The sequence below is a fragment of the Magallana gigas genome, chromosome 9 (assembly GCF_963853765.1).
Source record: "Magallana gigas chromosome 9, xbMagGiga1.1, whole genome shotgun sequence".
NCBI lineage: Eukaryota > Metazoa > Mollusca > Bivalvia > Ostreida > Ostreidae > Magallana > Magallana gigas.
The window spans coordinates 38,182,287-38,197,994 of record NC_088861.1 but is presented as its reverse complement, the minus strand read 5'-3'; positions in this window follow the sequence as shown (position 1 = coordinate 38,197,994).

Below are 15,708 nucleotides of genomic sequence, written 5' to 3'. Positions count from 1 at the left end.
ACGGTCAAAATATGTATTGTCGTAAATGTGCAGTATTACCATCACTATAATTGATTTAACTATTGTTACATTGCAATTTTTTACCAATATATTCAAGAAACCCACTAATATTGTTAGATTTGCGAACATTTACTGTAGCTCGGTGGTTGTTATGCCAATCAAACGGACATAAAGCGTTGAAATTTACACGGATATTTAATGTTTGTTTTGTGCTAATATTTGTCAATAGGGTTTATCCATGAGACCATTGCACGGTTGAAACAATTTTAAGAGGGAAAACATCATTCTGATTTGCGCTCTTTAGAACACACTTTATAATGACAAAATATGTTTAACTCTCTAAATTAGTTTCATTAATGATATATTGAAAAAAGGTTCAAAACAACTGCACAAATAATCAAACAATATAAAAATGATTCATATATAGTATTGATTGTAAGTGTGTTCCAAAGTTTAATTTTCGATTATTATCGATTATTTGTCATGACCAAACATAAAGGATTTTGTTTCTACAATTTCTTTTTCCTAATAATTGCTGAACAAAGTTGATAATTTCCAATAATGCAAATTTAAAGAACCTTTTTAAATTAAGACCTCTTATCTTATAATAAACAGTGTCTATATTTGCATGATGATATAACATCCATTGTCATCATTAGATCATCAGAAAACATTATAGTCAGTTTAAATGTATCAGATCATCAAAAACATTATAGTCAGTTTAAATTTTCAACGTCAATTACGAGGGCTGTTCTGAAATTATTTACTCTTGCTTCCTTGGGAAGATATAAACCATTGAAATTCTACTTAAAAGTAAACCATTACATTGTTTTTTTATATCGATGTGCAAATTGTCCGGATAAACCTGTAATCAGATCATTTCTGATAAATAAGCTGACAAACTTGCTTAAGCCAGTGACCTGGATCGACCCAAAACTCATTGCAACGTCATTTATACGATTTTATTATTCCTTTGTTTTGAACGCCTGGCTAGCAAACAAGAAACATGATTTTTTTTTTAATTTCTCATTTTTTTATTCTAAGATACTTACATTTCCATATTCTTTACATTCCTTATTTTTTTTACAACATGAGTTATTTATATTCAAAGGTAAATTATTGTAAAATGCCCTTTTACGGTAATTCTGTTCATATTTGAAAAGTGTTGATATAGTTTTTTTTCTGTAAAAAGTAGTAAATATATTGCCCCTTTGATTTAATTCTAATTAAACAGTTAGTAAAAAAAACCCCGATAAAATGACGCTAAGGACCCCTTTACATTGTATACTTTTTGTTTAAACAATTGCTTGGCCTAAATTTCTTTTGGTTAGTAAATATATATATATATACTACATGTATCTCTATATTTTAACACAAACACTAGTGAGACTTGCACAAAAATTAGTTATTATATATATTAATTTATTCTTGGACACCATTGTTCGGTTCATTCTTGTTTCATTTTCATGTTTAATTTCATGAATTAGATTTTGTATTTTGAGCCTTTGCTTTATTTATATACCAAACAGCTGTCTTAAATAAACATGGGTATGTTAGAAAAAAGGAAATGATAATATTATTGTATAGCTAACAGTTGTTTTATTTAGTCTTCCTCTTAAATTTGCATTCAATTATCTAGGTGACACTTGCATTACTCAATATTGAATCTCATTATGACAGTAGAGGAAGAAGATCCACCAAGATTGATCTCAATTTCTAACAAAATAGCAATTAATAGCTCTGTAAAAATAGACACAACTGAAATATACGTATTTCGTATATCGATTGGTCGAAACCTTCGGCAACCTGAAAAAACAAGATATCTGTGAGCCAATGCTCACTAGTGATACCCCTGCTCTGATGTGAATATGCAAAATAAGCAAAGTCGACATTTAACAGAAAGCTGGCATCCAATTGGTACAGAAATATATTCCACAATATGGCATGCCTAAACAAATAGTGTGTTAAAATTTCAAGCATCTGCGATAAATAGCTGCTGAGAAATCTTTGAGGAAAATTTGTTTGAAAATTTTGGCTAAAATAAACAAAGTACTCATTTAACAGGAAGATGACGTCCGATTGGTACAAAAATATATCCCACGATATGGCATGCCTTAAAAAACACTGCGTAAAAATTTCAAGCATCTCCGATAAATAGCTGCTGAGAAATCTTTGACGAAAATTTGTTTGAAAGTTTTGGCAAAAAATAAGCAAAGTCATTATATAACAGGAAGTTGACGTCCGATTGGTACAAAAATATATCCCACAATATGGCATGCCTAAACAAATAGTGTGTTAAAATTTCAAGCTTCTGCGATAAATAGCTGCTGAGAAATCTTTGACGAAAATTTGTTTGAAAATGTTGGCTAAAAATAAACAAAGTGGTCATATAACAGGAAGTTGACACCCGTTTGGTACAGAAATATATCCCACGATATGGCATGCCTTAACAAATACTGTGTAAAAATTTCAAGCATCTGCGATAAACAGTTGCTGAGAAATCTTTGAGGAAAATTTGTTTGAAAATTTTGGTTAAAAAATAAGCAAAGTCGTCATTTAACAGGAAGTTGACGTCCGATTTGTACAAAAATATATCCCACGATATGGCATGCCTTTACAAACACTGTGTTAAAATTTCAAGCATCTGCGATAAATAGTTGCTGAGATAAATGCGACAGAAATTTTTGTTACGGACGGACAGACAGACAGACGGACGGACGGACAGACAGACAGACACACAAGGGTAAAACAGTATACCCCCTCTCCTTCGGAGCGGGGGTATAAAAATCACAGACTGCATAAAATAAGCATGATGATGTCAGAGTCAAATTCCAGTAGGAGAGGACTTGGCTATTTTTGTAGCAAGCGTACTGGTGTACATTACCAATAATTTAGCTTACTTTTTACAATCAATTTATCAATGTGTTAAACAAATGTAAACATGAACAATAACATGTTTTTTTATGATTCATGCGGAGTATTAAGGTAACCACTATTGCAGAAAAAATCAAGAACCCTGTATTAAATATATCTTTTTTGCAAAGTAGCCAACTTTATATCCAGCATGAATCAACGAAGACAGCATTTTTTTGTTTAAATAAACTCATTGTTATTTATTGCTTCATTTAATGTCACAGCGCAGCGTATTCTATACACAATTATCATTTTTTTTTTTATCATTTTACTGTCTTGAATATAAAACAAACTAGTTATACACCTAATGTAATCATTTTCATTACAGTTATTACAACATTGTGCATGGGATATATAGATAGTTTAATAATTGGCTGAAATTCACTATAGAACGGAGCGCAGTGTGTCAGGTAGACAAACAACATACGGTAAATTACACACGGAACTCGGATATACATGTACATGTATTATGTGTTTGGATATCTCTGAGTCACATAACAAAAAAAACCCGATTGCAAGGTCATAAATAAAAGTCAAACACATGTCAAAGATTTTAGAATTTTAAATGACTTTCCAATGTTAACATCTTTATCTTTAAGTAAACACGTTGTTATTACTTCAAAAACCTGATGTTAAAGCATACTGAAATGACAAGTCATTTTAGGTTTTATTCTAAATGAGACATAACTTGATTTTTCTGTTACCAGAACCAAAGAATTAGTACTCCCTCTGAATTGAGATCAGATGTCCATACTAAATAGACCGAGAATTCAACTTTCACAACAAATATGCTTTTTGAAGTATTTCTCCAAATTGAAAGATGACATACTATCAACACTTCCAATCAATAATGGTCATTTGAAGTAACGTCATCTTTTTTTAAAATTATATTCTATAAACGTTCACAAAGTGTTTACGGGCACGCTTGGCAATTCTTAAGAAAGAACAGTCTCAAATTAGAAGTTAGGGAAGCAACGTCTCACAACATATTCAAGAAAAACATTACTGAAAGTATTCCTCGACCTCCAAAATATTTTTCATTTGGTAAACGCACTATTAATATTTTACATACCAAGTTGAGACACAACTGTATTTTGAATTATGATCTGTATAGATTAAATATTATTGAATCACCCAATTGTATTTGTGGTCAAAAGGAGGATGTTTATCACTTTTTCTTTGTAAGAATTATGTAAATGCAAGAAACAATCTTTTTGAATTACTTTTTAATAGGCTTGATGAAACAATTTTAATTAACTCACATTTGCTTCTTTGGGGTAGTGACAATTTGTCTTACAATACAAACTGCTTTATTTTTTCAGCAGTTCAAAAGTTCATTAAAGAGTCTGGAAGATTTAATAATAAAATTCTCTTTTGCTTTTTATACTGTATATTAACGTTATCTTCTATATATTTGCAATTACTTTGTAAATGTATGTCTATGAATTTAATTATTATCAAGTCAATAACTATAATTAACTGTAATATTACATGTACTATGACAATTGTATATATATTGTATGTATTATCATTAGGAGAGGAACTTGTAAGTTGCAAGAACTTGTTTTCAATCCTTTTGTGTTATTTACACAATAAAATATGTTCAAATCAAAGAACAGTCAGTGTTTGTCTTAACTAAGTGTTTATGTTTCTATTCAATATTTTTTTTGATTTGGATCTTACACTTTTAATTAAAATAAACAAATATTAATACTTTATTGTTCAATCTTGTAGTCTGAAATGAAACTAAAGATTATAAGTTGTGCAAAATGGAGCACTGAATATTACTTATATGTCATTAAAAAAACCTATTAATATGGATGTTTGCTCTGAAGGTGAATGGTATGCATGTACCTATATTTGTTCTATTAGAGTTTTGCTCGATACAATACCATGTTACTGTTTTAACTTACGTGAACAGCAAGATAAAACAATTTCCTAATTTCAGTATTATATTACAATTTACCTATTTTAACTAGACCAATCCCAACTTCTTGGTAAAGCTGCACAAGAAGGTGCAATAAACATCAATCAATTGGCTTATTTTAATCAATGGAAAGACAAGACAACATTCTATTCAGACACAAAACAAAATTGTACTCGGCCTAAACAAGCGAACAGTTCAAGGTGACACACCAAGACTTAATTTTGCCTCAACACGATAAAATACCACACAGAATTCCAATTCATAATGCAAAGCATACGTAAACAAGAAAAAAAATATAACAAAGAAAAAAAAACATGGAAAAAGATATTTCTTTGCTATAAAATAGTATACAATTATTTAATGCTTGAGCAGTCAATAGACTCGAATATTTTTCCCGAGGTGCAGGAAACAGCTCAGTATGATCTATTGCCCGAGGCCAATGGCCGAGGGCAAGAGATCATACTGAGCTATTCCCTGCACCAAGGGAAAAAATTTGGGTCTATTAACTGTTCAGGCATTAAATAATTGTTTTATAATCTAATTCCGTGTTAAGAATTTTGCGTTCACAATTATAAGTTAAGAAGGTCTTCATACCATTATCCATTCAGGTCATTGTTAATTGATACCAAGATGACCTCAAAGATAAATTTTAAGAACAATAGTAAAATAAACATAATAAAGTTATGTTTTAATCTTGTAACAATTAACCTTTCTCTAAAATACGTTGCCGGTCCAATAGATCGCAGTTTATTGACCGGCGGTCCAATAGTAGTCTATTCAATATACAAAATGACCTCAAGTAAATTGCTACAAAAGGTTTTTCTGCTTTAAGTTATACTACAATACAGTATTAATAACATTAAAAATATACAAAAATATAATTTGCGGAAGACGTTGAAAAAGGGATCTTTAATGTGACAGCGAATCGTAAAATTTCAATTTTAATTTATGGTGCGGTTTGTCCTCCATACACAGAAAATATGACGTCATGATGACACAAGACAGTGACGTATCACTTCACAAGTCCCTGAGACGCTGTGAAAGCATGGTCATTGATATTAGATAAGCTGCAATGATCATTACTGTCAGGCACGTAGCATCAGGGGGGGCCACTTTTTCTCGCAGCAACACATTTTTTAAAATTTACATATAAAAAAATGAAAGAAAATGGAGTTGGCCCCCCCCACTTTTTTGGAAGGTAGTAAAAAATTGATATGAAAATTAGGAAATGAGTAGTCAAATTGAAGATACCGCCTCTCCTCCCCCCCCCCCCCCCACGGATTAGAAATTTCATGATTTGGAGGGAAAAATTTTTTGGTAGGGGAGAATTTTTTTTTTTGGAAGTATAGTATAGTTGAGTCTACCCCCCCCCCCCCCCTCCCCCCACGGATTAGGATTTTGAAAATTTTTGGAAACTTTAAATTTGCCCTTTTTTTTTTTTGCTTGTCAAGATTTTTTGGATGGGTCTGGCCCCCCCACTTTCAAAAACGATGCTACGTGCCTGACTGTTACATAAGTACATTAAAATTGGGTTCTTGGGTAACTTATTTTTTATTCGCTGCCTTTCGTAAGTAGATAACGACATAAATTCAGGCCAAATAGGCGACTAGCTAAGCTTGCTTTCCAGAACAAACGCCCAGACTGAGTGCCCGATTCTTGATATTTGCACGTAGATTAACATAGGTTCCATAATCTGAAATCAAATATTTCAAAGCAGATGCCAAAATAACAATTTCTTATTGAACAGGAAATGGACTTCATTTGTTTGAAAAATTCATCTACAGTGAGCCATGTGTGACAATTTTATGCATTCTATACGCATACAAGGTAAACAGTACAAATTCTAAAGCAGTTTTTGAAACTCAGTTTGATTTATAATTCTTTAAGCCTAATATTTAAAATTTATGCACATACATGGATTTTTTTAAAAAATAATATTCTTCGATTCACGTGATTTAAAAACTCAAAACACTATGAATTGAATGAATATAGAAAATAGATTTGTGTGTTTTCTGCAAGAAAGATCTAGGTACAGGGAAAACAATTGAATAACGTGAAAAGGGAAGTATTGGTGTTAACAATGCAAGCTCTGAAAGAGGTGATTCTATATCTACTAGGGCTAGACAGGTCGTTCATGAGGAATGCCGACACACTCATGTCAATCCCATAGTTATAAAAAGTTTAAAACGAAAATCAACATCACCGGTAATCTCTATTCCATCCAAATCACTCAGATCATAAATGCAGTTTAATTTTAAAGAAGACTGTTCATTTTGCGAAATACCGGTAAATGATAATGCAAAACGAAAAAAAAACATGGGGTACACTCGGTTCAAACAACTCAGTTTCAATCAACTTTCGAACAGATTTTGCAATGATAGAAACGACGAATGGGCAGTCGAAGTTAAAGGTAGGATAGAATTTGCTAGGGACCTTCATGTGGCTGATGCTGTTTATCACAGTACCTGTAGTGGCAATTTTCGATCAGGGAAAAAAGTGCCAGAGGTGTTTTCAAAACGTAAGGAAAATGCATCTTATTCACGAGGTCGACCAAATACTAGCCACACATTGATCTTACAAGTGACAAAATACTTGGCAGAAAATGACGACGAATAGACAACAATCAAAGATCTAGTAGACCACATGAAAAGTTTTTCAGAAGATGAGGCATATTCCAATATATAAAAATAAAATTAAAGGAGCATTATGGTAATTCAATCATAATAACTGAATTAAACGGCAAAGAAAATGTAGTTACATTTCGCCAGAATGCCGCAACCATACTGCATACTTTCTATAAGGAATCAGTTCTTAAGTCTGACGAAGAGAATAAAAGGTTTCTGATTAAAACAGCGGCAACACTGATTAAGAATGACATACGAAACATGCCGGTAGATAAAACATTTTATCCAAGTGTTCAGGATATTCTGTCAAAAGAGGGTCATTTACCAGACAGTTTATCATCATTTCTGAAAGTAGTACTTTCTGAGAATGTCTCATCAAGCAAAATTAATTCAATTGGTCAAGCTATCATACAAGCCACAAGACCAAGAAAAGTGATAGAACCTCTTTAAATTGGACTTGCAGTGCAACTGCATCATATGTTTGGGTCCAGGTTTCTAATAGATACCCTAAATGGCTGAAATTTTGACCGATTGACTAGACTATAGACCACAGTCTCTCTGATCGGCGGTCTAATAGATCGCAGTCTATTGACCGGTCACTTTAAAACCTGAATACACGTACAAAAAAGACGGAAATATTTATTCTGAAATAGTGCAACAAAATCCCTTTGATTAGGCAATAAAGACATTTGATAAATTTGGGTAACCAGTGTTTTAACTTTTTTTTTTTATTCATACCAATGAACCTTTATTTGCAACACATGCATTTCAATAAAGTAGGCCTTTATTATTATTTTTATTTGTGGATTTTATCTAAAATTATCGGCATTATAACCTATAAGGCATTCTATTTATATAGTGAATTGAGCTAATTATCACTATTCTATTACTTTGAACTTCATCAAACAGTTTGAATTCAAATTAAGTTACATTCGCTGATATTAGATTATGTGAATGGAATTGCATCGGAAGTGTTCAATATTACCTATAAGGCATTCTATTTACATGTATATAGTGAATTGAGCTAATTATCATTATTCTATTACTTTGAACTTCATCAAACAGTTTGAATGAATTCAAATTAAGTTACATTCGCTGATATTAGATTATGTGAATGGGATTGCATCGGAAGTTCAAGATAAGGTGACCAATACAGCTCTATAGCACTTTAAATTCACTGGTAATAAAAGGTTTAAGGATAATTTTACAGATGTACTTAAATCGCACTCACTTACCATTCAATGTTGAATTCTGTCTTTGTACATGTATGTTCTTTATCTGCACTTTTTACATATATAGATCTCCAAATAAAACTTTAAGAGTTGACCAAAAGGTACAAGATCTATTAATTAAAGTTAATGAATACACGGTTAATAAAAAACTGTAACATAACTCGCAAAATAAAATACAACTAATCAAATATAATTATACTAGAAATGTTTTCCTTCGATCAAAAAAAAAAATAAAACCATGTAAGCTAATTAAAAAAAAAGTTTTAAAAACTGGCAACCTACCTTGCATCGGTCAACAATAAAAAAAAAACACGATTAAGGTTCCTTTCCAGTTATAACCCTAGCCATTAATTTGTTTGATGTGTTGTTTGCCAACGCAGACAAGGAACGAAAATCACATAATGATATATATTTTTTTTTAATGATATCAAAATATAATTACGTTTATATTCATTTGCTATTTAAACGTGTAATGTCATAAATCATGTACCTGTATTAATAACTAAGTATTTTATGAAACATGAAATCATGTGATTTATCGTTTTTCAACAACGATTTCTGCTTAACATTTCGGTTAAGTGCAAGCTAAACGTACATTTAAAGGTGAACTGAATTTTAACAATTTTGATTTTTTTCAGTAATTGATGCTTCAGCAGACATCTACATAACTGTAGGAAAGCTCAAACATTGCTGCTTCACATATATACTGTCGGCATTGTATGCAGTGAAGGTTCTTTCTGGTGTAAAGACCAGTTATTGCATAACACAAAATAACAAACTGTCAATTATAATCTTTAGTAAAATCAAAATATTGACTTAAGTCAAAAAAAATTCTTTTCTTTTTTTCAAAAATCAAACGATAAGAAAAATACCCATATAATATTACCAATAAAAATTGTACAAGGAGTTCCGAGAATCCACGGATATATAACTCGTCAAATTTTAGCTGGTTTAATCTTGGTTTAATTGAGAAATTATTTTTCTCTTGTTAATTTTTTCTAGCATAAAGGTAAAGTGTGTTAAAGTAAGATATATCTTAATATAAGCTTCATGTGCATGTTGATTTAAATTGTCTTTTTAATGAAGTGGCAGGTGTGTTTATGTAAAAAGAAAAGAAACCAAAAGGAATGTAAACGGTACCCTTTGTGAGATAATAAGTTATAAATGTATTCTAAAGAATCGACATTTTTTTTCTATAAATGACGGTAGGAGTTCAAACCTACAATTAAAACTGCTTCCTTAGTTAAGATGAAATCTACTCAGATATCTAGTTGACAGTATATGCAGTCTTTTCTACATTCTTAATATGCATTTTATTTATCTATCATATTTACATATCCAATATCAGACATTTACTATTTTTTTAGATTAGTTTGAAAACTTTATAATGAATAGATAAGCTTTCTAAATTTAGAATTGTTTGCCTCGGACAATTAACTTTACAGTTTAGGAATGGGCACCCATTATCATAATCTGCATTTTAAAAAAAAACTAAAAAACACCATTGCTCATTATATCAATCAACGGCGATTCAATGTCTATTACAAATCAAGACGTACAGGAAGATGTATAGCTACGTACATGTTTAATAATTAATCCAGGTAAGTTGACAACTTTAAACTGTCTGGGGATGATTTGATTGATATCATATTGTTGTTGTCACTGTCGAGCTCCTTACAAATGCTACACATAAAAGTTAGTCTGCATTGTTTCAAGGGTTGTTATTAAATAAAAGAGTTGTATTTTTTTTAATCGTTTTGAGACAAAAACAACTTTAAAAGCACATGTCAGGTGAGAGACTTATATGGTTATCAAACAAAAACGAAACAAGGAAATAGATAATATACAAAAATAAACAAAACAAAGAAAAAACTAAACAAAATGAAACAAACAACCCTCACCCTAAACTTCTAGGAATGTCTTCAAATGAGTGTCGTATTCCAAATGTCAGTATCTGTATGACGATGAGTCTGAAGCTTGTATTGTGGATCTTTTCAAACATGTCCTCTGACGTTATTTAAACACGTTCAACTTTTTGTTATTCTTTCCCAGAATTGTTCATTTTAAAATTTTGTACTACAGAGTATTGAATCACAGAATAAAACATTTCTCTAAGCCATTTTCTCACAAGTCATGTATTTTGAACTTGGTTCGCATGTCTTTTGTTTCCTTCTCATTATTTTAGCATTTCCTGATATAAAACGTGCATGTTTTTAATCGATGTAATAAAGGATACCATTTTAAGGAAATGTGTTAGAAATAACAGAACTTTTGATTTTAGGAAGTACACTGGCAAAGGACATTTACGCGCACGTCATTATGGAAGATGCATTGAACTTATAAATCCAATTTCCTCAAACATAGGATTCTGACATCGCTGGTGTACAATTAAATGGTTATCCATATGCATGACATACTTAACTCTGGCAAATACTGCATTTACTAGCTTGCTGTACATCAAATTATAGAAGTCAACTATAGAGAAAAAAACTTTACCACGGTCATTAACGATGTTCTATAGATTTAAAACATTAAATACTGTCAGTATGTATTCTGTTGTTTATGATAACCACATTTGCGAATGTCTGTAAATCCTCTAATAACTCTTCCAATCCTACTCCCAGTCGACATTTTTAGATAAAGCTTAATTTTATATTTTTTGGAAATAGACACTTTTAAGGTGCTTTAGACGTTATATATCTCGATCGCATAAGGGCCTTCAGGCAATATTAAATGTTATTGTCTATTTCCCTTTATTATACCCGCACTTTCTAAAGAAAGTTCGGGTATATTGTTGTTACTCTGTTCCGTCCGTCCGTCCGTCCGTCTGTCACGTTTTACTTTCTCAAACTGCTCTTACATCTTATAAACCAGCAAACTGAACTCTTGGAGTTTGATTTGGGGTATCATGTTGTTTTGTAAAAAGGTTTCAAAAATTCTCTGATAGTCCTGGGGGTCAAATAATTGGTAAAAAATGACGTTTTTTCACAAAAAACCTTCTTCCTTGAACTCCTCCTACATTTTCAACAGAAGACAAATCATCTTTTGGAATATGTTTTAGGGTATCCTATAGATGCGCAATAAGGTTTCGGAATTTTCAATTTTGTCCTGGGGGTCATGTAATGGCTGAAAAATGACGTGTTTTTTTTTTTTTTTTTACAAAAAAACTGGTTTCAAAAACGTCATTTTTTTGGGCAATAGCCAAATGATCTTCTAGAATATGATTGGGGGTGTCATATTGAGGTGTGATCAGGTTCCAGAATTTTTTTTTTTTATTAAGGGATGAGTTGGCAACAAAAAATGACGTTTTTTGCAAAAAAAAGTATGGTTCCCAGAACTCCTTTTACAACTTTTGGAGTAACTACGTCATCTCTTGGGATATAATAGGGGCTGTCCTATAGATGTGCAATAAGGTTTTAAAAATTTAGATTTCATCCAGGGAATCAAATAGTAGCAGAAAATTGACGTTTATCACTGAAAAAAAAACATATATAGATCCAAGAGCTCCTCTTATGATTTAATGGATAGACACATCATATCTTGGGATATGATAGGGACTGTTCTATAGATGTGCAGTAAGGTTTTAAAAATTTAAATTTCATCCAGGGAGTCAAAACGTAGCAGAAAATTGACGTTTATCACTTCAAAAAAACATAGATCATAGAACTCCTTTTATGATTTAATGGATAGACACATCATATCTTGGGATATGATAGGAACTGTTCCATAGATCAATGTAGATGTGCATTACGGTTTTGAAAATTAAATTTAACCCTGAGGCCCATTACCTACATATCTTTTGATGCCCTTTAAGGATCAAGAATATATATGGTTAAGGGGTGGGGATCTCAACCGTTTTCGAGATATTCGTGTACTTCCTGTTTGAGGGGGGTCATGACCACCCCAGGGGCCCATGACCTACATACCGTTTGATGCCCCTTGACACAAGGAACAAGAATATATATGGTTTAAGGGTGGGGATCTCAACTGTTTTGAAGACATTAAGGGACTTGCTGTTTGAGGGGGTCAGGACCACCCACAGGGCCCATGACCTACATAACATTTGATGCCCCTTGACATCAGAAACATGAATATATATGGTTTAGGGGTCATGATTATAACAGTTTCTGAGATATATGGTAATTTCAAATTTCTGGGGGATGGGGATGACCCCAGGGGTCAGATCTAATAAACCCTATATATTGCCAGTAACAGTCAATATATGATTAGGAAACCCCACAGGGGCCAAGCCCGTTTTAACGTTAATTTCAATGTAACCATAAATAAAGAAAGGGGTCGAACTCTGACCCAGATAATCAATGTGGCTGCAGAATAAAAGTTCAGTTTGGAGAGTATTTACGGAATTTTATCGGAATTTAAGGATGTAAGTAGAGTGCATTTGATGTGAGATTTTAAAAGATTAGTGCGAATGTTTCTCGACTTGTTGCAATACTGCTGTTGTCAGAGGCAAAATCCCATCGTGAGCCCTGGACCGGTAAATGTCCTAGTAAAATTAAACTGGCGAATTCGAGAGAATAATGACGTATATCTTCGCTATTTTAAGACCCATCAACTTGAAATTCGGCATGAGTGTATCTTAGACATTATTTTTCTGAAAAATACACGCATATTGCAAGTGTTGTAAAAAATAATTGATTTATTAGGCTTTTGAAGCGAGCTGGTAGTTTTTTATCTGGGTCAGAGTTCGACCCCTTTCTATATTTATGGTTACATTGAAATTAATGTTAAAATGGGCTTGGCCCCTGTGGGAAACCCTATATTTTTATCTTTGTCCATTTTCAAGTTACCATTTACAATAGAGTCTACGATTCTTCCTACAAGGTTCAATGTTAGACCCCACACCCTTTACACCCCCCCCCCCCCAAAAGTGGTTGTCTAACCCAAAATGACAAAAATCAAACCAGGGCGCATAGCTAGATATGCAGGCCTATCATATCCTAGAGTTTTGTATAATACTGTTCAGCCATCTCTGAGAAACAAGTTCAGAGCGGGAAAGAAGAAAAAGAAGAAGACGAAGAATAATAATACATGTATTAAGAACCGTACAAAAACAATAAGTCTCCAAATTTCATTCGGGGGACTTAATGATAAAGATTAATAGAGACAGGATCATCAAACATCAATAATTTAAACATAATTGACAATTTCTGATTCTAAGGGGGTCATGACTTACATGGCATAATGATCTGATGCGCCATGACCTAAGGAGGAATAATATCTTTGGATTAAGGTGGGGATCTCAATGGTTTTTATTATATTTGATAATTTCAGGAAGAGCACTTGGGATCATGACCTACATACCATTTGAAATGCCTTGAACAAAGAAACAATAATATAATATGTACATGATATATGATTCAATTTAAGAACCCAGATATAGATCAATTATCTATGTTTTGTAATACTTCCTATGTATATAAACATGTATTAGTTTGTGTTTTGTTCTATACTATTCATGTTCATGACTGCATGTAGTATGGCTTAATCTTATTTTAAATTACATTAAAAAATTGTCAAATATATGACTTGGAACCCCCACCCCCAAACAAACTCAAATATAAACTGTTCTCCCCCCCTCCCCCTAATTGTCGAATGATCTTTTAAAATCAAAATATAATTTGGGTGTCTAAAAACTTTTATAAATCAAACTGGTAAAAAATGTTATTCTTAAAAAAAATTACATTACACCTTGCATATTTGACAAATGATCTATTGAGATTATGATGATGATCAGAGTTCATATTTCTACCTTGGGATCAATAACTATGTCGTATTCATTGACAAGTTAAAATTAATAACAATAAATGATTCAAATTATAAATGTTTATACTCCACATTCACCCCCCCCCCCCCCCAATCTAACCTGGTTCTAAAGATTCAGTCTTCTTAATACATTCTTACATGTGTACAGTAGCAAATTTTAAATAATTTCTTGATTGCTTTTTCTCTCCTGATGCACATTAACATTTTGGAAATTGCTTAATTCAATTTTTCGTGGGGTCAGAACAGTCCCATAAGGTCATGACCTACATTGTATTTGATACATTATAATACATTAAGAAAGAAATACTCCTTCCTTTCTATTATAACTCATATAAAAATGAATTGTGTCTACACTTACTTACATGTAATACACAAATTTAATAAGAAGTTGTTTATACAGGGTCAATATGGGGTCAACTCAATAGTGCAAGTCTGACAAATGAAAAAAATAACTTTTGCAACTAAAATGACAGAAACTTTACAAATGCGATAGGATAGGTAACGGTGATAAGCTTATTTAAATATTAAAAGATGATGATACAGTATGCTGTCAAAGGGAGATCACATTTAGAAAGTGAAAGTAGAACTTATGTATGCTGGCATCTCATTATATTGTGCTACTGCTACTACATGTATTATGCTTACCTATATTGGTCAACATCATAATGATAATCCAATTAAAACACAATAATGAATTCCTTTAGCTGATCTTAACTAATCCTTTTCTGCATATGGAAAACACAGACATGTATGTATACAATCGAAGAGCTGGGTAAAACTAGTACCCGATAATGAGACCTGCAGACCTGTGTTGTGTACGTAACTTCAGACAAGATCAGTTATTTGTAACATGCATGTATTTTTATGACCTATTCTTCAAATCCACTTGCACTATTTTATTAGGTAAATAACAGCTTTAAGGTGGTGCAGGACACCTGCATATTGTGATTTGTACTTCCTATTGAGATAAACAATAAAGTATATTAAATATTAATTAAATATTTACCCCCCAAATAATGTTACCTAACATTGAAGCGCAATGGCTTAGAGCGTTTACATGTCTGTAAGAGCTTTTGGGTCCAAGGTGTATTTTTTGGTAATTTTACAATTGATATAAATGAATTTTCATTGGGGGGGGGGGGGGGTCTGGACCCCTCACTCCCACCCCTTCTTTAAATCTGTGAACACGATTAAGTACATGTAGGCACACAGAAGCAAATCTAAAACC